General features: G+C 34.5%; 1 protein-coding gene and 1 long non-coding RNA gene across 14 annotated transcripts in view; both read right to left on the minus strand.

The window, feature by feature from the left end:
• Ndae1 (Na[+]-driven anion exchanger 1) overlaps positions 1 to 25,800 on the minus strand; it is a 75,837-nt gene that overhangs the window by 25,881 nt on the left and 24,156 nt on the right. For 11 of the 13 annotated variants that reach the window (XM_073080735.1, XM_073080733.1, XM_073080728.1 and 8 more), the window contains exon 2: positions 9,560 to 9,588. The exons of 1 other annotated variant lie outside the window; for it this stretch is intronic. The gene's annotated coding sequence lies outside the window, so the exon portion shown is untranslated. The remainder of the gene's footprint in view (positions 1 to 9,559; positions 9,589 to 25,800) is intronic. One more of the 13 variants, XM_073080726.1, reaches the window with a different exon arrangement.
• On the minus strand, positions 16,112 to 18,397 carry LOC140748042 (uncharacterized). Its single transcript, XR_012102918.1, has 2 exons — positions 18,253 to 18,397; positions 16,112 to 18,168 (listed from the first exon to the last, which is right to left on the minus strand). It is a non-coding gene; the product is annotated as an uncharacterized LOC140748042 (long non-coding RNA).

The raw sequence follows: 25,800 nt of genomic DNA on the forward strand, positions 1-25,800 counted from the left end.
AAATGTCTAGTCAGAATCTGAGTCTGTGAGTGCTGTGTATGTCAATACATAACTTTCTGTAGATCGCAGGGAATCTGCGTTGGCGAGGGAAACAGCTGACAGCTACTAATGGAAGATAAGTTTATTTACTCGGAGTTCAATTCTTGTTATAACGATAGATAGAAATGTTGAAGGGTATTTACTATTCAGAAAACCTAATATTTACTGTTATGGTTATAGACTCTGGAGGTACCATTGCCACAACTGTCTGTCATTAGTGAGCGTGACCGACTTTCGGTTTGAAAAGTAATATATTTATTTTCTATAGGCCTTTTTTTTGTTATCCAGGGGGAAACCTTCAAAAGGTCTCCGGTGCCGTGGGCGCGACACAGAGTTATGTGTGATTCTTACCGCACTAAAACTCCCCCGGTGGCCGTCCTCGGCGCTGCGTAAAGAACGCCGGGATCTCCAGAGGAACGCAACCGGAGTCCTCTTAGCGCGTTGCGGAGTTTACGGAGGACTTATAAATTCGTAGTTACAATGTATTTTATTATATCTGTACCGGATTGGAAGAAATACCGGTGTGAAGAGTAATTTAGAAACATACGAAGCGTTCCAACTTAGGCCTTGGTCGTAGCGTATCTTTCTCTGATCAGGTGGAACTCCAATCGTATTTAGAATTAATTATCAGTAGCATTGTAATGCTTACAATTCCTTATAAAAAAATCAGAAGCTTAAAGAATCACAAGAAAATTGTAAGCTTCTTTCGATTGAAGAATGTATTTTTGTCAGATAGCTATTTGTTGAACGGGATTAAAATAGAGATGATTTTCCAGAAAATCCTATTCGATACTGGATGCCGATAATCCTCGGCACAATTTCACGGATTGCACATTTTATCAAATGATGTTATTCAAAGTAAAGTGTAAACTATATCTATGAAATGAATACAGTTGAAGTGAAGTGAAGTTTCATTCGTATGAATTCAATAGTGCCAATTTTATAATAACTCCCTATTTTTATCTGACTGCCTGGGGGAATATTTAATTATTTTATGTACGTGTGTTTCATTCTTTGACATGCCTTCCAGACGTTAGGCTTGACGGATTTTACCGTATGAGGTATCGGTTAATCTTAATTGTGGGAGTAACATAGGCTATAATTTTGACAAATGGGTTTTTGTTTCAATAATAACTACTATTATGTAGCTCGACGAACGAGTATATAGGTCACCGGATGTTGAATGCGATTCCAAGATTCTATGCAATATCATATGCAAGATATACTATTTCGAATATAACATGATAACTTCATCTAGACTGTAGTACATTTCAAATTCCACCAGAATATAGAGAAAGCCATGTAGGTACTAACGAACTCGTTGTTAGCTATATATTACGGTACAAAATTTGCATGACAGACAATATTGCTTCAGTTTTGCTAAGACGAGATAATATCAGGTACATATGTATAAATGTAGAACACATTTAAGCATTTTGCACACAGAAATTTAACATGTCAGGTAAATGCCGTGTCAGACACCGTCAGGTTTAATTTGCATAACTTATTTATCGCTTGATTTACCATTGAAAGAAAACATTATGAGGAAACCGTAGAGTTGTTTAAGAAAATAAGCTTTTAATCTAACAATTTGTACCTGGCCAGGGCTGTAGACTATGACCTAAACAATTCTCAGTTTAAGAAGACATCCGTGCCCAGCAATTCACATCTGACTGATATCTATTCATAAGTCAGTTTTAGTTTTACCTACACGTTATACTATCTTTGTACAAAATAACCTGCGTACGTGTAAATATAGAATATTTTAATAACGTGCAATCATATTTTTCTCCTGACATTTCGCAAACCGTTTACCAAAGCAGCCGTCTAGACTGCTAATATATTCTCCCAATTTACCAGTTACCTCTCAGTTATTATCATTTTTATGCCTCCTTAATAATTCATCAAGGAACAGGAGGATGAATCTAATTACAATGAGTTATTGCTAGCTTTACATCTGTTTGATAAAAGTTGCTGGGAAGAATATTTATCTTCATTTTTATTGAGACAAGGTATATAAAATGTACTGCCAGTAATAGATAAAAATGGTTCATGTTTTTCATCAATATTAGATATCTTCAATATTTCTGGAACGAAAGTAGCACATGGGATTGACGTTTGCAAATTCGGGTATCTACTTTAATCAAAAAAGATTGGATCACAGTTCACCACGCTATGTCAAAATTATTACATTTTCCATCGAAATCTTAATGAAGTATTGTTAACTTAGAGTTTACCTTACGATGTTCTTTCACAATCATTATTACCATGATAATGCTTTAACAATCTAACTGGAATTTGAACCTTGGACGTTGATTATCAAGATACTTGTTGCTAACAGAAAAACACTTAAATTTAACTTAGTAAACTGAAACGATACAAAATTCGTTTTTGTTTAGTATTTCATTAACAAATTGCTTTTGGAATAAAAAAACAAAGAAAAAAATATGAGAACATAAACTTTAACTGACCAATTAATGACTCATTGATTCAATTTTATATTGAGCTGTAAATTTCAGTAAATAAAATTATAATTTAGCACATATATGTGGTTTAAACTGCCAATATACTCGTAAAACGTATATGCTTTAAGCCGTCAATATTTTGAGTAGACACTTTATCTGACACATGTAACTTATATAAAGCCTCGTTTGCGACCTCAAAATCAAGGCTGCGTGCTTCGCTCGGCAAATATTTCGCTGAGCACAAAATGTGTTTACACTGGGGTTAAATTATGTCTTTGTGGTAATTTATTTACCTTTCTCTTATCTCTTAATCTCTATATCTCTCTGAGTATGATAGTTTGTCTCTTAATACAGTTATGACATTTTTAATTATTTTATTAATCTCACAAAGGTTAGATAGAGGCTTGTAAATCTTTAGTAATATTATAAATCCGAAAGTAACTCTGTCTGTCTGTCTGTCTGGTTGTCTCTTCTTCACGCCTAAACCACTGAACCGATTTTAATGAAATTTTGTACAAAGATAGTCTGAGACCCGAGAAAGGACATAGGATAGTTTTTATCCTGGAAATCCCACAGGAACTAAGGATGGCGATCTAAGATCGATTAATCGGAGAATCGATCTTTTGGGTCAAAAAATCTATATTTCGATATTGTAATCGATATTAGTAAGGATTGAATCGTAAACTATGCATTTGATCAAGTAATGATCTTTAGAAAAGTTGTTGTCTATGAGCCCACGAAGGTTTCGGAGTTGGTACGACCAATTTTCGCCAGATGGCGCCACTATCATTCCAATGAAGGTACCAATTTTCAGTTTTATGTTTGTTAGTATGTCATATTATTTTCATTTAAACGCGGGCGAAGCCGCGAGCAAAAACTAGTACTAAATATAATCCAAGATCAATGCGCAGTGGACAAGTTTGAAAATTATGTTCTAGCCATCCATAAATTGTAGAAAAGAGCTCAGAAGAAAGCAAAAGGAAATCGGCCAATTAACCTACCAAATTATTTTGGCCAACATAGGGCGTCTTCGACTCACTGCCGGGCACGTGGCTTTTAACACAGTTATATTGGTTTAAGTGAGTGATGAGACTATATCATATCGTGGCCATATCATTATACCTCCTTATTAAAAAAACATCCCCTATATTAGGATGATTGATTGACCTTTCAGCCTTGGTCTCTCCAATAAGCCGCTGAGTCTAACCACTAGGTTTTCTGTTCCTTTACACGCATTATCATTAGATAGAGCAGATCCATTACTCCGTATTTTGTCCAGATGTTTCAATTTATTACCAACACTGTTCACATTACACTAATGAAATTACAACAGAGCGTCAGTCATCCGTCCCATTTCATCAGGAATAGTCTACTTTTTATATTGGCCGATGTCCTAAAAGACGAGCAAGGGTCCTTATTACGCTAATGAAAACGAACAGTATCTGAAATTATCAAGAAACAGAATATATTTTTGAAATTTTCAAGAAGAACACGAGCGAAATACCAGAATACAGAATTCGGTGTCTGCGAAAAAGATTTGTATTCAATACGATCCTGTGATCACGGTTGCAACCCATTTTAACTCAACTGCGGAGGGTAATGTTTTTCGAACTTATATATACGATACAGAGCATACATTCTGTATCGTTTTTGGCACTCCCTACATCCCAAATGGCTTAATGGATTTCAACATGGTGTCGTTGGATTCGACAAAATTGTGGGAGTAACATAGGTTTTAAGTCTTATCAATCCAATTTTAGTTTTTTTTTATAATAATTCGTTCAGTAAATTTGACTACCCTTTGTAAGAAGAAGAAGAATATAACAAGAAGATCATACCTATATTGCATCCATGGGTGGATGACCCCGTGACCTAGTAGCTAAATTACATGTCTTGTTCTTCTAAGGTCACGTGTATTCGTCGGTCCTGACTGTTATCACTGGATACCAAATAGCGATCGTCAAACCTAGTAAGAGGAAACCTACCTTACGGTAGATATGATAGCTTTCAATAGCACGATTAGTATCTCCAAATCGTAATTAAGTTACATAGTGGATCAGACCAGCCAGACAAGTATGCAAATAGGACGCAATAAGCTACATTATCAAATATTAAGCAAGACAATTAATATAGTTTCAAGGTAATTACACAGCCATGATAGTTTCCGCGCAATCAGTCGGTAAGCTGGGTCATAATTAATGCAAATGATAATCGATACGCCAGAAACAGAACCATACGTGATATATGTCCGCACATTAATTATACAACGATTAATTGCATAACAAGTATGTGTAGTAGGTATTAACCGTCTAGTATGTAGTAGTATGTATGTATATTAACAAATAATTCATTCAGTATTAGCCGTTACTAAAATTTCTAGAAAGCAAAAATTGACAAATTTTGATTTTTGGTAGGCAAAACATAGGATAGATTGATGATGAATAAGTTAGTTAATCGGTGTTTCCAATAATCGAATGGGAAAATTTGTAATAGGCAAAAATTGTCAAAAGTTGATCCTTGGTAGGCAAAATAATAGTACATTGATTTTACGAATAACTGGCGTTAGACCAATGTCTAACTACTTATATTAGTAGTCCAATGACTACTAATTCTATTTTTATATTTTCTTACATCAAGTGACCTACTCATAAAAGACCTCTATTTAATATGAATGTACTTGAAATGGAAGGTCACCTTAAATTGGAAAATATTGATTGAGAATAAAAGAATGACTGAATGAATATTGATTGAGAATAAAAGAATGACTCCAGTTACTCAAAGGAACTCACGAAAACCGAAAAAAATATCGCACGAAAATAAATGTTATTTCGAAGACTCCAACTAGATATGATAAACAAGATTCGTTTACAAAAAACGTTTCTTTTATGTATGTCCTCGATAAATATATTCATTTGAGTCAATTGTATTTGAACGTATACATAAATCAAGTACAATACCCGAAATGATCACAAAAATGTATCTAATGAAATTCACAATAACTCAGTATTATAAACAAGATTCCTTCATATATGTTCCTTTATCAGGTAAATACATAAATCTACTCCGAAATAAATAAATATAATCGATTGGATTTTATTTAGATAAATCCTGCATAAGGAGCTACGAGTATTAAGGGAAAAAAGTTAAGGTGGTTCCCTTTATGGTTCGACTCTGGCGACACCATCGCCACACCTATTTCTGCCTAATAGCAACAGTGTTAAGCGCTGCTGTGGTAAGGGAGACATACTTTTTCAAGGCATTTCAGCGTAGTCATCTGTGGCCGACTTCAGGTAGGAATCTAATTCTATCTGGGATTGATTACGGATGTCCATGGGCGGCAGTAGCCCCTTACCATCAGGTGGAATGCATGCTCGTCTGCTACTCGTATATTATAAAAAAATTGAATGCTATTATTCGTATAATATTAGATTCAATTATTTTGAAAATCACTTTTCATACTGCCGTCGCTTTGAATAATAAACTGTTTTATTTAAATTTGTTATGATTCAAGATAGCCATTTCAAAAACACTTTTTGTTTTTATTTTTCATTTTTATTAAAAAAGCTCAGTTAAAAATAATCGAGAAACGTTCGCGGAATATAATTTAATAATTGGCTCTCGTATTTTAAGTATTTTTTGTGTTATTCATAGATATAGTGGAATTCATAAATTTTGTGAAATAAAGCCTTGCCAAGCACTTAAAAAGATGGATCAACGACTTATTTAAGATTCTGCAAATCCGCAAAATTTTCTACCAATATGTTGGAGAGGCTTATCTACTTAAAGGTTGTAAATAGAACTTTCCGTGATTCAAATCCAGAAGCAACAATGCCACACCTATTTCTGGCAGCAACAACAGCAGCGTCCATCGTTCCTGCGCTCCGGTTTGAAGGGTAAGAAGACAGAAGGTCGAGGCGTTTCAATTTAGACCTTAAAGAAAGCAACGCACTAATGGCCTAGATAGTATTCTTATCTTTTCTGTACCCTTACCATGAGCTTTTACGTTTTGAAAAGTGTGACTGTTTTGGTATTTGTTTACGTATTTGCCCATATAATTTCCAATCAGCGCCCCTAGCGGATTTTGTCAGTAACGTAACATTAAATGTCTAAATTAACACCCATTTGTTGTATTTGTTTATGTGTTAAGCACCATTGCTTTATGTTTTGTCTCTCTTTTTCGCGAACATGTGAGGTATGCAAAAAGACTTGAGCACGGAAACGCAAACGGAACAGAATAATGGATTGAGTAAACGTAACGTAAAATTGTGGGATGTTTTGAAAACTCATGGTAAGGGTACTGATTACTGAAACACTTTCCATTAAGGACGGTAAGCGCGTTCGTTATTTCAAAATTATAATTATTAATATATTATTTTTGGCTTGAGGTTCCAAATAAGAAAAAGAAACAGTGTTTTGAATGTACACAAAATAAACATGAAACAAGATTTTTGAAAGTCTCTGAAATACGATAGGGACTTTTTACGATAGGGACTTGACACTTCTCTTAAAACTTGAGAAAAGTCAAGTCTGACTCGTCCTTGGCGACGGCCGCCTTTATTTATTGCGAAAAGTAAATAAATGTAGGGTACCTACTAAATTATTTTAGGGACCAAGCCTGGTTTCGTATTGGAGTATTATATAAATAATTTTGAATATCAAAATGTGTGCCTGTCACTGAAATATGAAGTACAGATATGTTATAGCAGACTTTTTTGTAAAGTAAATAAGGCCGTTAGTTCTATTTACTTATAAATGACGACCCGCGTGGGTCCAAAGGGTCCCGGGTTCGATCCCCGGCCAGACAGATATCTAAATGATGAATTAAGTTTTCTGTTTCTGGGTCTGGGTGTTGCCTTTAGCCGTTAGGAATACTACAGTTTTCAAATAAAATCTTAGGCCTTTTGAGTGGCATAAAGTAGCAGCTTATTTTTGATGGACTGTGGTATATATTGGAATCCTATTTAATCAGATTTGCGATTACAAGTTTCGGATGAGGTGCTTGGCTGTTTGCTAATTTAGTGCCAAAATTTTACCTGTTTTTATTCTAGTTTTTGGGTATTGGATATTTATAAAGAGATACATGGATTAATGTATCATGAAAATTGTAGCCATTATTTCTGAATGATAGAGATTATATTTTAATTTTATTATCTTAAGGCTGTGGCGAAAAATTCTAATTTTACAAGATAACTAAAGCGTAAAATCCAGTGTTAGAACCAGTAAATTATTGAATTACTTATTCTTAGAAGTCTTTTATCAAGTTTGTGGCAAGCTATGAAAAAACTTTGACGGTTCACCTTGTGGAAAAATCTTAATTTATAATAAGAGGAGGCTTGCAAAGTTCGAGAAGTCAGTAAACTCCGTAAACTTCGTAAAAAAGATATCTACGGACTTGGTAAAAAAGATATATGGCCCTTTGCTTTTTAATTTTATGATGGATCCATGTCATACAGCGCAGCTGTGCTCTTGTTTGAAGAGTGCGGCAAGATAAAATATTTACACGACGAGTTCTGTATAGAGTAGTCTTATATTTTTTTCTGACTTCTGACCATTGCAGTAGTAAACAAACATGCAGGTCGCTCAAAAAACGCATTTCCGTGATTAATTTCCAGTAAATTTATTTCTTTTTTAAATTTGATAACTATGGTTATCATTTGACAGCTTCTGAAAATAATCTTAATAATGTAGAAATAGCTGACGAGCATGCAGTCCATTTGATGGCAAGTGGATATCTGAGATCAAACAGATGGGTTTCTACCTCTGAAAAGTAAGCTGGAACACCCCGGATAAGTATGTATCGCTTACTACATTCTTCAAAGCGCAACACGACCCCTAATAACTAGCACAATAACATTGATATTTTTTTTTTTATAATATAGGAGTAGCAGACGAGCATGCAGTCCATCTGATGGTAAGTGGCTACTGCCGCCCATGGACATCTGTAATCAACCCCAGATAGGATTAGATATTCCTACCTGAGGTCGGCCACAGATGCGCCGCTACCCCTGAGGACTAAGCTGTAACGCCTCGGAAAAGTATGTCTCCCTTACCACACCCTTCAAACCGGAACACAGCAGCGCCTAACACTGCTGTTATTAGGTAGAAATAGGTGTAGCGGTGGTGCCGCCGGAGTCGAACCACAAAGGGTTCTACCACCTTCAAATATATAATAAACATGTTATATAGTACGTCTATTTACTTACTATATAACATTGCTAGCGCTCGTATAAAATACACCTCTAGATAGAGGTATATTTTATAACAGCACTTAAGCAGGCACTTAATTGCTTTTAAAGTGGGAAGGCACAAGCTTGCAAATACCTGATTTTATCTTGAGGGTTCGTTAATTAGTATACAAAGGGAAGTCAAGTGTGCTTAATACAATTTTATAGTTTAATTTTCTAACTAACTCTATACTCTCGGTTCTTTGAGGAAGTTTAGTAAGCGAGGCTTGCTCGCAAGTACTTTGTGGACGCATAACATACAAGAGTATAAAATGAGTAAAATATTCTTCTAAGTTCTCTTTAAACAAAGACGTGATCTAAATAGACGATAATTGTAGCGAGACGTAGATGAAGTAAGAAAATAGAGTGTTATAAAGTAACAATAATTCATCTTTTCATTTGTACGTTCAATGAAAATAATTGTAGACAACAATACTTCTGGTAAGATAAATAATAAAGAGATTCATCACTGTATTACATTATACCATTATTTTATATATGGTCGACCTCAGATAGGACTCTAATCTTATCTAGGATTGATTACATATGGGCGACAGTAGCAGCTTACCAGCAATTAGACAGCATCCTTGCTTTCTACTTCCATTTATAAAAAGTTACGTATAGAATAAAATTAATTGTTACTTATAATTTCAATAACATTTTCATAGACATAAAGGTATCGTCAATTTTTTTTTTATATATTTTATATTTTATAACAGAGTAAAAATGGTCGTACCAAAAAGGGCGAAATCTCTAATTTCATCGGAAATTTAAAAGTCTATTGCGCACGGATGCCTACTAATCTCCTGGCTCCTACTAATCTGACTTTACCTTGTATGACTGCCGCAAATGAAGCCTGCCTGAAAAGAAAACAAACCTTTTAATAATTTCATTTGAAGATAACTTGTACAAACTTATTTAAACAATAATTAGTTATGTAAGTATAAAGTGTTATTCCCAGTACCTACTACATTGACACTGCAATTACTGAAATTCATTATCGTATTTTATGTAGGTATAGTCCGCGTAAAACTGCTAGTCCGCTCTGAATATAGAAATGAATCGCGTCGCTATAGCAAATTGTAAGACTACACCTGCTCGCAACAACTTCAGAGCGGACGAGCAGTTTGGCGCGGACTATAAATTTTAATCTTATTTCTATATAATTTATTAGAGCGTCAATACTCTGAATGCCGTGTTCACCTGTAATTAGGGTACACGACCTTTTAATTCAAATGTTAGCCATATTTAAAGCTAGGTTTAAGAACGAAATTTAATAGATAAATAAAATTACTTATATTCCTACGAAAAAAAATCATTCAGTACACATAAATGACGCTTATAACGGCGTAATAAAAAGGATTAACAATTTATCTATCTTTTATTCGTTAACCTTTTTATAACAGTAAAGGTGACATTTTAAATCTAATGCATTTTCGTTCTAAACTTGTTATCAAAAGAAACTTTCATGACATTATTTAAATTCTCTGAACGTGATTCGTTAGGACGACCTTTTTCAAACTTTCCTGCTAATTAGTGAGTTAGTTTTTTAATAACAGACATTACAATTGCAGATTCGGGAGACATTAAAATATTTAAATATAATTGGAGCGTGTCTTTTAATATGATCTATAGAAGTTCTATTTCTCAGAATAGTATTCTAGAAATGTCTATAGAAATAAAGAATAATGAATCATTCATATTGTTAAAATATATTTAAGTTATAAGAATAGGAATATACGAGTAATTTTGTACTTAAATATACAGTTTACTAGCTGACCCCGCAAACGTTGTGTTGCCATATAAAAAAAAAATGTTAAGTGTGAACAACCCTTATCACATAGGAGTATGAAAAATACATAGTAGTCGTTTCTTAGACCTACTGAATATGCATATAAAAATTGGTGAAAATCGGTAAAGCCGTTTCGGAGGAGTACGGTAAATAACACTGTGACACGAGAATTTTATATATAAGATTATATATTTCTATTTTTTACATTGCTTTATAAATATCAGCTCTTAACACTATTTGCATAGCTTTTACAGCAACTTCTAACGTTATACGTTATGGAGATTTTTTATCGCTTCTTCATAACGAAACACTTTCTTTGAATCCACCACCATTTGATGCCAGATTATTGAAATTTAAAATTGACTATAATACACAAAGGCAAGAAATCTTCCTATAAAACATCTTATTTACTCTTAAAATAGATAAGAATGAACTTCTTTATTCATAAATATTTAAGCGTAAAGTCAAGTCCCGTGAAGACTGTTACGTCTTCAGGTGTGCTTGCCACTGACCTATTTCCAGCTGAATGGGAATCGAGCGTTCGTGACTAGATATCTAGATCTAAACGCAATTATTTCTAGTCTAGACGTCTTTTCCCAGACGCCTTGGCTCGAATTTCAATCGTTATGGACAGCTGTTTCTTCTAACTTTAATTGAATTTGGAGAAAAAAGTAGGCACGAGTTCTAACACGAGACTAGAATATTAGTGTTGACCATAGTTTAATTGAAGATAGATGGACCTTATGCAGTGATAGCCTAGTGGTTAAGAAACTCGGCTTCTCGATCGAGGGGTCCGAGGTTCAAATCCCGAGGTTTCAATCCCACGCACCTTTGTTTTTCAAAAATTATGTGAAGTCTACCAAAACGCTCTTGGCCAGCGCGGTGGACTATGGCCACATCCTTCTCTTTCTGAGAGGAAACCCGTGCCCAGCAGTGGGACAGTAATGGGTTGATGGTGATGAACCTTATGTAAGTTTTATTGAACTTGGAAACTCCTCCATCGAGAATTTTTCTTCAGGTTTATCAGCACCATTAAAGAAGGCTATAAATATTTTTAAAGTAGCAATTAATCAGTATTTGTTATTGAGAATTTTAATTGTTTACCTATTACGGTTCAAAAGATAAAGCGAAAAACATCAAAAAACAGTAGTATGGCGAAGCCCATTTATTTTCAAGCTATTTTATTTTTAGAATTTGTTGTTATAGCGCCCACCATTACAGATACTCTGTAAAATTTCAAGTGTCTGTCTAATTACGTTCAGTAAATAGAGCCTTTTAATAATAATAGTGTTCTGTAAGCCTAAAAGTCGAAATAAATATGTACAGTAAGTAAGAAGTCAAGGTAAAATTTATTTCATAAATTTAGCAAATAAAATATCCTATTTCTATATGAAATTCAGGTCATACTAATTGAAAGGGTTTGAAGGGTTGGGAAATTTTGGAAATGAGACACGCGTAGGCATCCCCAATATGAAGTCGTGTAGAAATTACGCGCTGGAGCCTGCTTATATTACATTATCATAATATTTTAATGTATGTTTTGAGAATAAGGGTATTTTTTTAAAAGCACTGTTTAATAAAATGAATAAAATATTGTTTCTTTGACAAAGTAAGAAAAGCCGTGAATATAAGAACCGAGAAAGAACTATTTATCTTGTTTTTTTGGGTTTCTTTACTTTGTGTAAATTAAAAATCGTAACCAGCATTTTTATATCAAATAAACATTTAAATAATATAAAATTTACTTATAATAACAGTGAAGTTATAATAAAAGTTTAGTTGTTAATGCTACTAGTGCGTATCTAGAATCCTAGATCCAAAGATACAGGTACATCCAATCCAAAGGTACAGGTTGATAGATAGATATCTTCAACTCACTTATGCTTTAGAAATGCTGCTTCACATTCTGCTATTTTTATTGCTTGCATTTTCCCGTAAACGTGTAAGGGGAATCGCAAGCAATAAAAATGGTAGGATATGAAAAAACGCGGCAAATTCTTCAATCGTAAGATACGATCCGAGTGAAAATGAAAGTAAGGTGAAATGGCAAAAAGTTCTTCTTTAGGACGTCGGGGTTTTTATGACTATGACGACGATATTTTTAAAGAGTATAAGTGCTTATTATAACATATTTTTATGTAAAATATTATGTTGAATTACTGAAACGATTCTATAATGTGTAATGAAAATATAAAAGAGTACTTTTGATAATATAGGAGTAGCAGACGAGCATAAAGTACACCTGATGGTAATTGCCTACTGTCACCCATGGATATCTGTCATCAACCCCTATTACATTCCTACCTGATGTCGGCCACAGATGCGCCGCTACCCTTGAGGACAAAACTAGAACGTCTCGGCAAAGTATGTCTCCCTTACCACTCCCTTCAAACCAGAATACAACAGCGCTTAACACTGCTGTTATTCGGTAGAAATAGGTACCACAAAGGGTCTTACCACTTTCGTGACCACCTTAACGAATACTCGTCACTGTCGGTCTATTCGTATGAATCCAGATTCAAAATTTAGATTTGTAAAGACAAACTTCACTTTGAGTGACATGCCAAACATTTTGTAAACTTTCACGGTTCGTAGAACATTCCCATATATTCATATTTACTATGTAAATACGACGGGTGAAATGAAATATTTGTTCATATTATCATGACAAACGATCCGCAAAATAATCGGACCCTTGTTATTGTTCGCGTGAAATTTATCGTGTCCGGCGAGCCGTGCCTGATCCGGTGTGAATATTTTTATGGTTCTTTATTTATAGGTTCTAGAGGCGAGAACGCTTAGCCTTTACTTGTGAACATCATAACGGAGCTATAAAGTTAAGAAACGTCGGTCATGGTCGGCAATTAGATAGGCGATCGCTAGTGGTTTTCATGCGAATTTCGGAAGTGGTCGACAGTTACATAAGTGATCAAATTGGTCAAATTGGTCAAGTTTCATCCGTGTTTCCATGCTTCGGAAAGCCCGTTAAGCTATAGGTCTCGGTAGTTATAACTAAAGAGCAAGTGTTAAACTTGGTTTGATTGATTGGACACTAACAGGTAATTCCATGAAATACATATTGGAGTAGCGTGGTAGAGAGGTTAGCTATTGGAAGCAAAGCATAAAAACAAAAATATATATATTTGGGCTACAATTATGAAACTATGATAATATCGGGCTTACGAGTATTATATTACCCTTTCAAATTAACATCTGTCCCCCGTGGCTGTGTAATTACTTTAAGGCTTAGAATCTAAGATCTTGAATAATTTTTTAAATAAACTCTATTCCAGATCAGTTAATAAAATAAAAATTAAATAGGTTCATGTTTAATAACAAGCTTTTCAAGAATCTAAAATTGTATGTTTAAATATTTTTTTCGAAAAAGCAAGTTAATATAAGTTAACGTAAGAAAGAATTGATTTTGATTGATTGATTTGATCGTGCACCGTAGACATTATAGTCCAGCATTTCACGATCTGGAAAAACAGCATTCACAAAATATACTGTTGTATAAAAACAAATGTTTGTGCATACATTACAATCAAAATATTTACCTAGTTCATGTTACTAATTAGGGTATAGCTCTACATTAGCGCACCTACCTTAAGCAAACGAAACTAAAATAGGCACATATTGCCTATTTTTAGCTTGTTGTAGCTATGTTTGCGCTTCTGTGTTCTAGTTTGAAGGGTGTGGTAACGGTCTTCCGAGTGTGATCCGAGTGTGACCTACCTACAGTGTGATCGACTTCATGTAGATTAAATTTCAATGATGAGCATATTTCATATATTATTTGGTTACGGGTATTAGCAGTTACATGTTGGAAGAAAAGAAAAAAAATTAAGTCTAAGCTGTGTTTGTAATGTGCGAGTAAAAGTACCAATATACAAATTGTACTTAGTCCAGGCGAGAGGAGCCATGGGCAGAGCTAGTGTAGTAAGAATTACCTACATAAAAACTTGTATTAAAATAAATTAAGCTAGCAATTAAACTTGATTTTTATTGTATACCATTAATCTTCTAAATGTTAATTTCTACATCTCGCGTAAGAAAATTATTCCATTTTTCGCCTACATATTTTCTTGCCTCTTGTAAGAATATTATTATGATGCTAACTAGCTTATTCTTGTTTTACTCATGAGAATATAATTATGTAAGCTTCATTTTTACAAATTTAGTTATAAGTATGAAGTTAAGGAAATTAAATGGGCTGCTACTATACCTACACACTTTCTATTTTGGTATTTAAGCCGGTATTTGGGTCAACAAAAAAGAATACATGAAAGAAAAAATGAGGAGAAAATTGAATTACGTATTTTTTTACTAATATAACTTAATTTTAACTCATATTTTTATCACTTTGTAAATTACCAAAAAACAGAATAGTTGCCAATACTTTTATAAAACTACTAGTTATTGCCCGCGGCTTCGCGCGCGTTAATAAATATAACATACTAACATACATAAAACTGAAAATTCGTACCTTCAACTTTGCTAAAGATCATCACTTGATCAAGTGCATAGTTCACGATTCAATCCTTACTAATATCGATTAAAATAATCGATGTTTTGGGTCCGAAAGATCGATTCTCCGATTAATCTATCTTAGATCGCCATCCCTAGTTCCCGTGGGATTTCCGGGATAAAAACTATCCTATGTCCTTTCTCGGGTCTCAGACTATCTTTGTACAAAATTTCATTAAATCGGTTCAGTGGTTTAGGCTTGAAGAAGAGACAACCAGACAGACAGACAGACAGACAGAGTTACTTTCGGATTTATAATATTAGTAAGGATTTAACTTTGTTGTAAGTACTATTCTATCCGTGCTTCGGAGGGCACGTTAAGCCGTCGGTCCCGGTTGTTGTCGATAGATGGCAGTCGTTAAACCTTGTCGGAGGCCTTTCGGGCGGTTTGAAAACATCCGACAAACGGGTTGGCCACTAACCTGTCTCCACCAATCCGCATTGGAGCAGCGTGGTGGAGTATGCTCCAGGCCTTCTCCACTTGTGAGGAGAGACCCGTGCTCAGTAGTGGGCCATAAATGGGTTGCAGGCAGGCACTATTCTATCTGATGGCTTTTAATTAATTCATATACTTTTTACAGAATTATTATGAAGTGTTTACCGAAATCCTTAAAAACTGTTTTAGAAGTATTTCTTTGATGACGAACTGGCGAAATAAAAGGACAATGCCCATGAATGTATGGACCGCCGTCCAGAATTGCATCAAATTGAAACTTGTTGTGGACAATGTATAATTAACCAGTTACTATCCCCAATAATTATTTTTTAGATCAGCACCCGGGTTCTGAAGTTATTTGCCGAAATGTAACATAACCTCAAAATCGAAATTACCCGACTTATTGGTTAAGGTAGATCGTTTGATGAACGGTTTTAACTAATAGTAGGTACCCATAATGCAGTTCGATTAACATATTCTATTTACTTTTAATGGTAATAGGTAAGAAACCTAAAATAACCTAAGCATGTTGCTGCATAATGTAAAAAATATATGTAAACGTGAAAAATATATGTAAATACAAATAAACAACAGCTTAAAGAGATTCAGTGGAAAAAAAACACAAATGTTTTCATGGAATTGTTTTATTGGACCCAGTTACAGTTTTGGTACAACACACACAAGTACAACTGTTTCATTATAACACAATTAAAGATGATGATTTTATTCATCGTACTCACACTCATCGAAAAAATTATCTAAATATGGTGCTGGAGCATCAAAGTCATTAAAGCGAGCCCAACTTAGAAACCATACCACAGTCATTACGTGTGCGCAACAACCAACGGTTCGTTTACCAACGAGACAACTGCAATAGTAACCTACTATAGCATCTAGGGTGTTTGCTACAGCATCGTCTTTACTTAATAATAAATATGTGTAATATGTGCGACTGTTCACATGTCGGGATTTAATTCTACCTCTCAATAGATAGTTATTTAAACCCAAGACGAGAGGAACATCATCATCTAATTCATTATTAATTTCGACAGAATACATTCCAGATTGTCGCACATGTTCCCCGTAGTAGGAACGGGCCTGCTTCATTTGATAAGTACCTAGGGCCAACCTCTTTAAATCAGATATTGTGAGTCGTGGAAATCTATCTAAATGAGGATTGTTACTATCGATTGTTTGGAAGCATACTCTCCTTCTATTAATATTTTCTTGCTCTACATATGTTGCCAAATGGTTGACAAGTGAAAGTCTACTTTTAGCAATTGTAACATATTCTAAAGCCTCCGGTGGATTATCTATGACAATATGGAACTTATTTAATAAGGCACAAGAAATTCTAAAATCGTCCTTGAGGTGCATAGCAGCTCTATTATTAAAAACGTGACGAAATAATCTGAAATCTCTTTTTACCCTACCATTCACAACTTCTATAACCCAGCGACACATGGTTACTAAACGAGAACGGTTTGCCTGCTCGGTTGTTAATTGGCGCTCATTTTCAAGAAGAGACTCAGGCATATATGTGACAAATCCATGTCCTTGGAGTTCATTTATGACATCTCGAAAACCTTTATCAACAATAAAAACATCACCTCTTCTAAAAAATGATCTTAAACAAGATTCCTCATTTCTTAAGTTTAGACTAGTTATTGATGCATCATTACTAGTGGCTTTGTATGGACCCAGACATTCTACAATGTAACCATCACAACACACTATCATAAATGGTTTCACTAAATTGTCTAGTTTTTGGAGACTATATGTTTCCTTTTGAAATAAATAATTAGAACTACTTTGGAGAAATACATAAGTAGCATCACAAATTACTATTGCAGGTTTAATATGTGGTGGCATTTCAGGGTTACCAAAAATTCCTTCAGGAATAATCCTATTTCTAAAAGCAACATCTTCTACAGTCATATGATTGAATCCCAAATACAAGGGGACAAAATTATTTACTAAACAATTTCTGACATTTGTCATCAATCGTTCTAATGTAGACCGTGGTTTTTTAAAAAGAGTGGCCAATCTTTCATTGCTGTCACCAGTTCGCAGCTTGACTAGATAAATACACAAAGCTATGATAGCATTTGGTACTTCTTCTGCTAGATTTGGCACACAGTTTAATAATTCATGAAACTGACCCGAGTTCATACCCAGCCAATAATTGCATAAATGAGTCGGCATCGTTGAAATATTAGAAAAATCTAATGTATGACTGTTTGCTCGTTGCATCATATTTAAAATATTGTCAAATTGCCTACCAGTGAAATCTCTTAACTGGGAGGTTAATTCATGCCAAGGACCATTATCTAGGTGGTGCTGGCAGACACGCGCACCAGCTGGGACATAGAACTTATTTTTATATAGTAATAGTTCCTTTAAAGAAGATGGTATAAGTAGTCGTTCAGGTTCAAAACAATTCACAAAAATACAGTGACCAGATGTATTAGCAGCACGTCTATATACTGATGATGTGACTTTTGGTGTAACTTCTGGTACTATATGTGGTCTCAGTGGTGGAAGAGGAGGTGGATCTGGAATACTATTTCCACTCAGCACAAGATCTTCCAGGTGAGGGCGATTGGAGTCATGCTGCTGTTGCCGTTGCACTTCTCTTGTAGCTGACCTCCAACAAGCAGCACACACACGTGTCATTCTTGAAACCTAAAATGTATATAATGTATAAATACAATAATAAGTATTATTTCAAGCTGCATAAGCATATTGTTAATGAGTTGAATTATTTACCAGATGTAGCGGAACCAATCTCAGTAAAATGTTCCTTTCTTGACGATCTTGTACAGAGTATGTCCTACGTGCTCTTAAAATAGAATTTCCACAAGGAAAGCAGACACTCCTATGTCCAAAGGCAGGCAAAGTTAAAACTGTTTCTCTTGTGCTTGATTTGTGAGAAGTTCAGAACACTCAGTACAAATAATGCTTCCTGGGGACAGCTGAAATAAAAAAATATATATCACAATCTGTTACTTATTTGGAACTATTCTGTATAAAATAATAATTAGCTTAGTACCTGTTACGCGAGGTATTTTTTGGATACCATAATACATAAGATACGCTAAGGGGCCATCCCTTCTTTTTAAAAATAATACATACTTCATATTTTTCCTCATTCAGGAATTAATAGAAAGAAAAAATAGAATGTGTCAGGTAGGTGATGCCCGTTCATAAGAGTCAAATAAATTAAGCTCACCTGTGTAGGAGTTATCCATGACTGCAATATGTTGATTATTGAACTAGGCGCTTGTTCCAAAGGATGCCTTCGTTGGTTTCTAGGTATCAAAAAAGAACAATTGATACACCGGTTCCGCCGGTCGAATGTTCTTATCAGCGACACCTCACTCAATGTGTTTGACATTTTTAGGGTATATTCAATTCAACAAGAAGTACACGTTCCCAATAATATAAATGAGCACAGTACTTTACAGTTTATTTCGGTGGAGAGTAAAACTCGATCGACACAACAAAATAGACAATGGCGGCCGGGCACCGATAATGTCATATTGCGCAAGTAGGGATGCAACGATACATCGATGTTTTAAAACATCGAAGTTCGTTCATAAACATCGATGTTAAAACAACATCGATGTTTTAATGTTTATAAATTGTTTGTTTTATGTGTTGTATGTTATGTTTTAACATCGATGTAAAATAACAAGAAAATATAAATATATCGTTCATTACGAACGATGTTCTATTGCAGCGCCATCTCTGTGTAAGCATCCATACTCTTAAGTCACTCGCATGCCTTCGAAATGAAATAAAATAATTTATTATAAAAATAAAGATTTTTATTATTGCAAATGCATTTGAAATTATTCTTACGAGAACCAATCAACAACACGCGATTTGACCATTGCAATACGAAAAATCGATTAAAGCAAAAATTGGGTACCCTTGCCATCAAATTGTCACTTTATAAACAATTATCGATTGTAATGAAATTATTTGCTTAGTCACAACACTAATGGAACTTATTGAATTCAGGGTTTAAAATCCGCCATAGGGATGGCGATTCTTTCCGAAAAAGATCGATTCTTGAATCGATTCGAAAAAAAAAAAGGTCATCAGGAGCAAACAAGTACCTATCCGTCAGCAAAAAATGTCTATAACACATTAACCAACTTCGAAAAGATCGACTTTCGATTTTCTAGGGTGAAGGATCGATTCACTGAATCGATCCATTACAGCAGATCGATTAAAATAATCGATTTTTTGGGCCCAAAAGATCGATTCTTCGATTAATCGATCTCAGATCGCATCCCTAATCCACCATTTAATTTTTTAAGAACAACAATCAACATATCGTCTTATTTTATCTTAAATGGAATCCCCTGTTCAAAACAAAAATTCTGATGGACAAACGACGTAAAAAAAACAATAAATAATTTTAATATTACTTTCATTTTGACGCAGAAGAAAAACCAGTACCAAGAATGGGCATTCTCCTTTGTAACTCATATTTTTTACAAAGAATAAAAATTATGAGTATCATTTAAAAATAATAACTCAACGTAGCTATTTCAGAGCACACATCTATCATATACCTATTTTGAACGTTATTTTTTACAATGTGTGTTAAACGACCTGTTTAAACCTTTTCAGACGATTCGTCTCCAAAAAAGTCGAAACCTAATCGTGTGTAAATACACGTCGAGTGTAAATATAATTCCGACACAAAGGCCGGGTGATACCTAATCGTAATTACATTTCGTTTGTCAACATGTTTTCGTAACGAGAGCTTTCTTTGCAATGTTTACTGAGACGCGTGAATATTTGGAAGTACTTACTCGTGTTTTTTCAATCGAAAAAGTCTGGAGAGTTTCTTTTCGCACATTTTTGTAAGTCATTCAATAAGAATAATAAATTGCGCCTATATATAGAACTACAACCACACGCTACAACAGCACTATGACTTTTCCTGTGGGTGCCATGGACATAAAGACGAATAGGTATACAAATACCCACACCATTCATTTGTACATATTTTTTTTTAAATTGAAGGAAGAAAAGTGCAGTCCACCTACTCCTATAGTAAATAGTTACGGCTGTACATAAACATATTATGTACTAGTTTTTGCCCGCGGCTTCGCCCGCGTTTAAAAGAAAATAATATGACATATAATCGATTATGATATGAAAATAATCGATTGTTTTGGTCTAAAAGATCGATTCTCTGATTAATCGATCTTAGATCGCCATCCCTAATTCCCGTGGGATTTCCGGGATAAAAACTATCCTATGTCCTTTCTCGGGTCTAAGACTATCTTTGTACAAATTTTCATTAAAATCGGTTTAGTGGTTTAGGCGTGAAGAAGAGACAACCAGACAGACAGACAGACAGAGTTACTTTCGGATTTATAATATTAGTAAGGATTAAATACCAAATGAGATTGCTACTATTCTTATCCTTATCCTTATCCTTAACTATATCAGCTCCTTCAAATCAGAATACGTCAGCTCTTAAATATACGAACATATCAATTCAATTGATTTATAATGTACTAAATGTAAGGTATAAAATGTTATCATCAAGTTATTTAAAAGTAAAGGTGTTATCTAGAAGAAATAAAGTTTATTTTACGGACGGCGTATACCCAGTCTTAATAATAGTAGGTATTATTATTATTCTATTTATTCTGTGGTAATAGAATTCCGTGGTGAATTCTAAAACCGATTGTGTCTACGATCTCCAAAGGAAACTGAATTTGAATGGGATTAGCCTACAATCTACGTATCCTACAAAGCATTTTAAGGTTTTTAAACTTTGCTACGCTTTTCGGGCACAAATTGAAAAGAGGCTTTACGAGCTACGTTTGAAATTGGAACCCTTTTTGCTTTTGCTGTTCGAGATGTTAATTCAGCGTTCTAAATTACAGCCTTAATTTACGAGAAAATACCATTAGGTTCATTCTACGATTTTAGGCATATTTCTTTAGAAATTCTATCAACCGAGTTACTTTGGTAGCCCTATTGAATTTCTATAAAACGGTAACCCATTAGTAACATGAACTCGGTCTCACATTTGAGAGAAAGGGTTCGGGACTTTTCTTTTTTATTTTTCATCTTTTGTAATTGAATGTCTAGTGTAGGTGTCTTTCGACCTCACCCTAACCAAAATAGATACGACTTTGATTTGTAGTTTGAGTAGTACTTTGACTTTGGTTATATTTTAGCCATATCAAATTTTGCTTAGGAGCAAGTACTTTTATTAAATTTTATGTAATATAATAATATTATTGCTACCATTTTGTAAGATGATTTAATGGTAGAAGAAAATGCAGAAATCAGTCAAATACGAAAGGAATACGTCATATGTAGACAGGACAATGAAAATGTATATTTTCTATACATGCAAGTTTATATTTTTACTATGGTTTAATAGTAACTGAAGCCGATCACTGATGCATTGCGACTCCTAAGCACTAAGATAGTCACCTCATAGATATGTAGTTCACCCTCACATACGAATTATACTATATTGTACGCACACACACACACAGACACATACACTAACGCAATATTCTTAGTCCATAAATTAATTGTTATTATTTTTATATTTTTTTTGTCTGTTTTTTTTTGTGGATGACTGTGTGAAAATTTATCTGTCGGTGAATGGGGACCGCTTACGTTTAACTCCCTAATAATATCTTTGGGAGTAGAGAGTGGCTGAAAAACAGTGCTGCGCGGGATTTCTATCCCGCGTTAGCTAAAGCTGAGCCTCTTCCTATTGCCCCATCGCATGTATGTTAAAAAAAAATTGTTATGTATCGTAATCTATTGTTTTATTCATGTGTATGGCAATAAATGACTTTATTATTATTATTATTATTGTTAAATATTAACATATACCTAGTTCCTTTTGTCGAAGGTGCTAAATTATTAATATAACACGAACTTTAGCCTTGCGCTCGTTAAAGTTCAACGTTCAAGTTTATCGATTCTCAACTCCCTTCATAAATGTATACATGGGTACATGGGTACGTTACAGACGTGCTTCTAAACATCAATATTATCCATACGCTAATGCTATGCTATGCCATGCGCTCAGGCTATACTATGCTAATTTAAGCTTATTTTCAAAACAACCTGACTTCGATACACTAGGTAACTATTGTTTCGTGTCTCCTCATAAATTAGGCAAAATTTTATTTATAATTTAATTTGTTTCAAACTTTGTTTTCGATTTTTTAATAATTAGAGTAATGTAAACCTGATGTTACGGATGTTTTTCAACGATACAATATAGGACAGAAGTCTTATCTAAGGTCAATTAAGGATTTTGAGATATCTTACTGTCTCTGCGTACTAATTTGTAAGGCTTCACATTAGTTTATCTACCCTAAAATTTTCAAATTAGATCTACACTGCAGATGTTCACTGCTGATATAAGGCCGTCAATGATGTCCATGGGCGGCGGACTGCACGGTCGACTGCTACTTCTATACTATAAAAAATACTTTTCCACGTATCAAAAAAACACCCAACGTTTATTAAAATGAAACAATATTCCGTGTTTGTTTCAGTCGAAATCAAGCTAGGTATTGGTTTTGAGCCCGAAAAGCCTTTGTCCTTTCCCTTTGCTGTCAATTCCATTCGATTTTCAATTACAGACTTCACAAAGCAAGTTAAATAGAATTTTCTTTCCTTTCCCGTCTGTCCCCGGCTTTCTGAATAATTTAGCTGGTTACACGAAATTGTTGTAGTTTAAAAGTGGTACACGGTTTTAGTGTTGTAGAAAATTCTATCGATTAATGCATCGATTTATACTATTAAGTTCGTCATTTTGCATAAATAAGAACTTAAGTGTCTTTAGAAAATGTACATTTTTTTAAATATTTTCTAAAAACAACACTCATATGTATCTCATATATCAATCACCATCAACCCATTAATATAATTCACTATTTCATATTAAGTAAGTATGCCTTTTGCACTTTTATTTTTGTAGACAAAAAGATTTAATAAATTACACTTATAGGTACTATTGAGCGTGGGTATCCTCTCAGAATGAAAAGGGCTTTAGTGTAAGCCTTGCAGATTGTTTGTGTACGCCCACCTTGATCCCACGATATTTCCTGTCATCGTTATGCCAAGAAATACCTTTTCAACTTCTTTAAACTCTTTTCGAAAAATGTGCATTCAGACATTCAAACTCTAACCCTCTAAGGAGATATATTACTGTTCGCTGCTAATACTTTGTATAAACTATGGTACAACTCTAGAGAATAGTCCGTTACAGAATAATAGACCGTACGTAGTGCTTTCGGCAAAAAGTGGCTTTCCCATGAGGGTAGTAAAAGGCGAACGATGAGATTAAAGCCATAGAAAATTTGCCTACACATTGTTTATTTATGTAATGGAAATGAAGCGCATACAGCCCCGCGGCTTATGTCGATAAAAGTCTACAAATTTAAGCAACGTCAGGCGCTTTCAAAATGCGCTTCCGTGTATTGGAGGGCGTGTTAAGCCCTGATGGTTTTTTTAGGGTTCCGTTCCCAAAGGGTAAAAACGGAACCCTATGACTAAGACTTCGCTGTCTGTCCGTCTGTCACAGGGCTATATCTCCGGAACCGTAATAAATAGACATATGGATTTTTTTTACAGAGGATGCATAACGGCCGCTATAACAACAAAATAAAGTTGAATATTAAAGGGGGTCTCCATACAACAAATCGGTATTTTTCGGCATTTTTCGATCTAACTCTTAAACCGTACTAAGAAGACGATTGAATTTTTTACAATTCATTTACTTTTATAATAAACACAAATAAGAACCACAAAACATATTTTATATAGTTATTTTAATTTTATTGTACGTTGTTTACGTATTATTCATCATCACCCCAACGCCATCTATTGTTGCATCATATAATTAAGTATTGTTGAAAATAATAAAATGAATAAAATAAGTAAAAAATAATGAATGGTGGTACGGAAGTCTCCATGACGTGCGAGTTAGACTCGTACTTGGCGAATTTACTATTAATAGATAGCAAATCAGTTTCGCTCGAAATAAGTTAGGGTTGATCACTAAACCATATTTTCTCCATCAATCCGCGTTCTAGAAGCGTATTTTGCAGACCCAGCTATAGGGAGAATCAGAAATGGAATAGAAAAATAGTTAAATAAAGAGCTCATGGACATTTGTAATCAACCCAGACAAGATTTGCGTCCTATCTGAGAGTAGCCACAGATGTCACACACATGAATACTAAGTTGAAACGCCTCAGATAAGTATTATTTTCTTACTACAGGCTTCAAACCGGAATACAGTTACTTTTAATATTGATGTTAATAGGCGTTTCGGTGGCCTTCAAAACCTTTATTTAATTTAACACCTACTAAACGAGTAAGAGCCGATTTCACCAACACTTAATTTATACTAGAGTAGCTATCCCGGTATAACGTTACTCTGTTAATTTATTCCATGGTGAAAAATGACACTACTAATCTAAGAATAGGCGCTTATTCGGCCGAAATCGGCGGTATACGACTTTACTTCAGTATAGAGATTTTGTAATAAATGTTGGTGAAACGTAAAATAGGCTTACTCGCGAGTAACTAACGACTTATTCTGGGAATAAGATTTATGCGACGTTGGTGAAATCGGCCCTAACACGCATAGACACGCTGTTGACTTTTTGTAGCTAGTGAAAGAAGTGCCTAAGTTTAACAAAATCTTACTAATATTATAAATCAGAAAATAACTCTGTCTGTCTGTCTGTCTATCTGTCTGTCTGGTTGTCTCTTCTTCACGCTTAAACCACTGAACCGATTTTAATGAAATTTTGTACAAAGATAGTCTGAGACCTAAGAAAGGACATAGGATAGTTTTTATCCCGGAAATCCCACGGGAACTAGGGATGGCGATCTAAGATCGTTTAATCGGAGAATGGATCTTTTGGACCAAAAAAATCGATTATTTTAATCGATATTAGTAAGGATTGAATCGTAAACTATGCATTTGATCAAGTGATGATCTTTAGCAAAGTTGTTGTCCATGAGCCCACGAAGGTTCCAGAGTTGGTACGACCAATTTTCGCCAGATGGCGTATCCAATGAACGTACGAATTTTCAGTTTTATGTATGTTAGTATGTCATATTATTTTTTTTTAAACGCGGCCAAAGCCGCGGGCATAAACTAGTAAGCTTATAAAATGGAAAAGACTAGCTACTTAAAGGGAAAATTGGTCGTGTGCATCAAACCCCATTTTCTTAGCATACTTGACCCAGATTCAAGCTTATTAGCCTCGTGGGCAACTTGATCTATGGAAC

The sequence above is a fragment of the Epargyreus clarus genome, unplaced genomic scaffold (genome assembly GCF_041222505.1).
Source record: "Epargyreus clarus isolate Ecla_fem2 unplaced genomic scaffold, WU_Ecla_fem_2.2 ptg000015l, whole genome shotgun sequence".
NCBI lineage: Eukaryota > Metazoa > Arthropoda > Insecta > Lepidoptera > Hesperiidae > Epargyreus > Epargyreus clarus.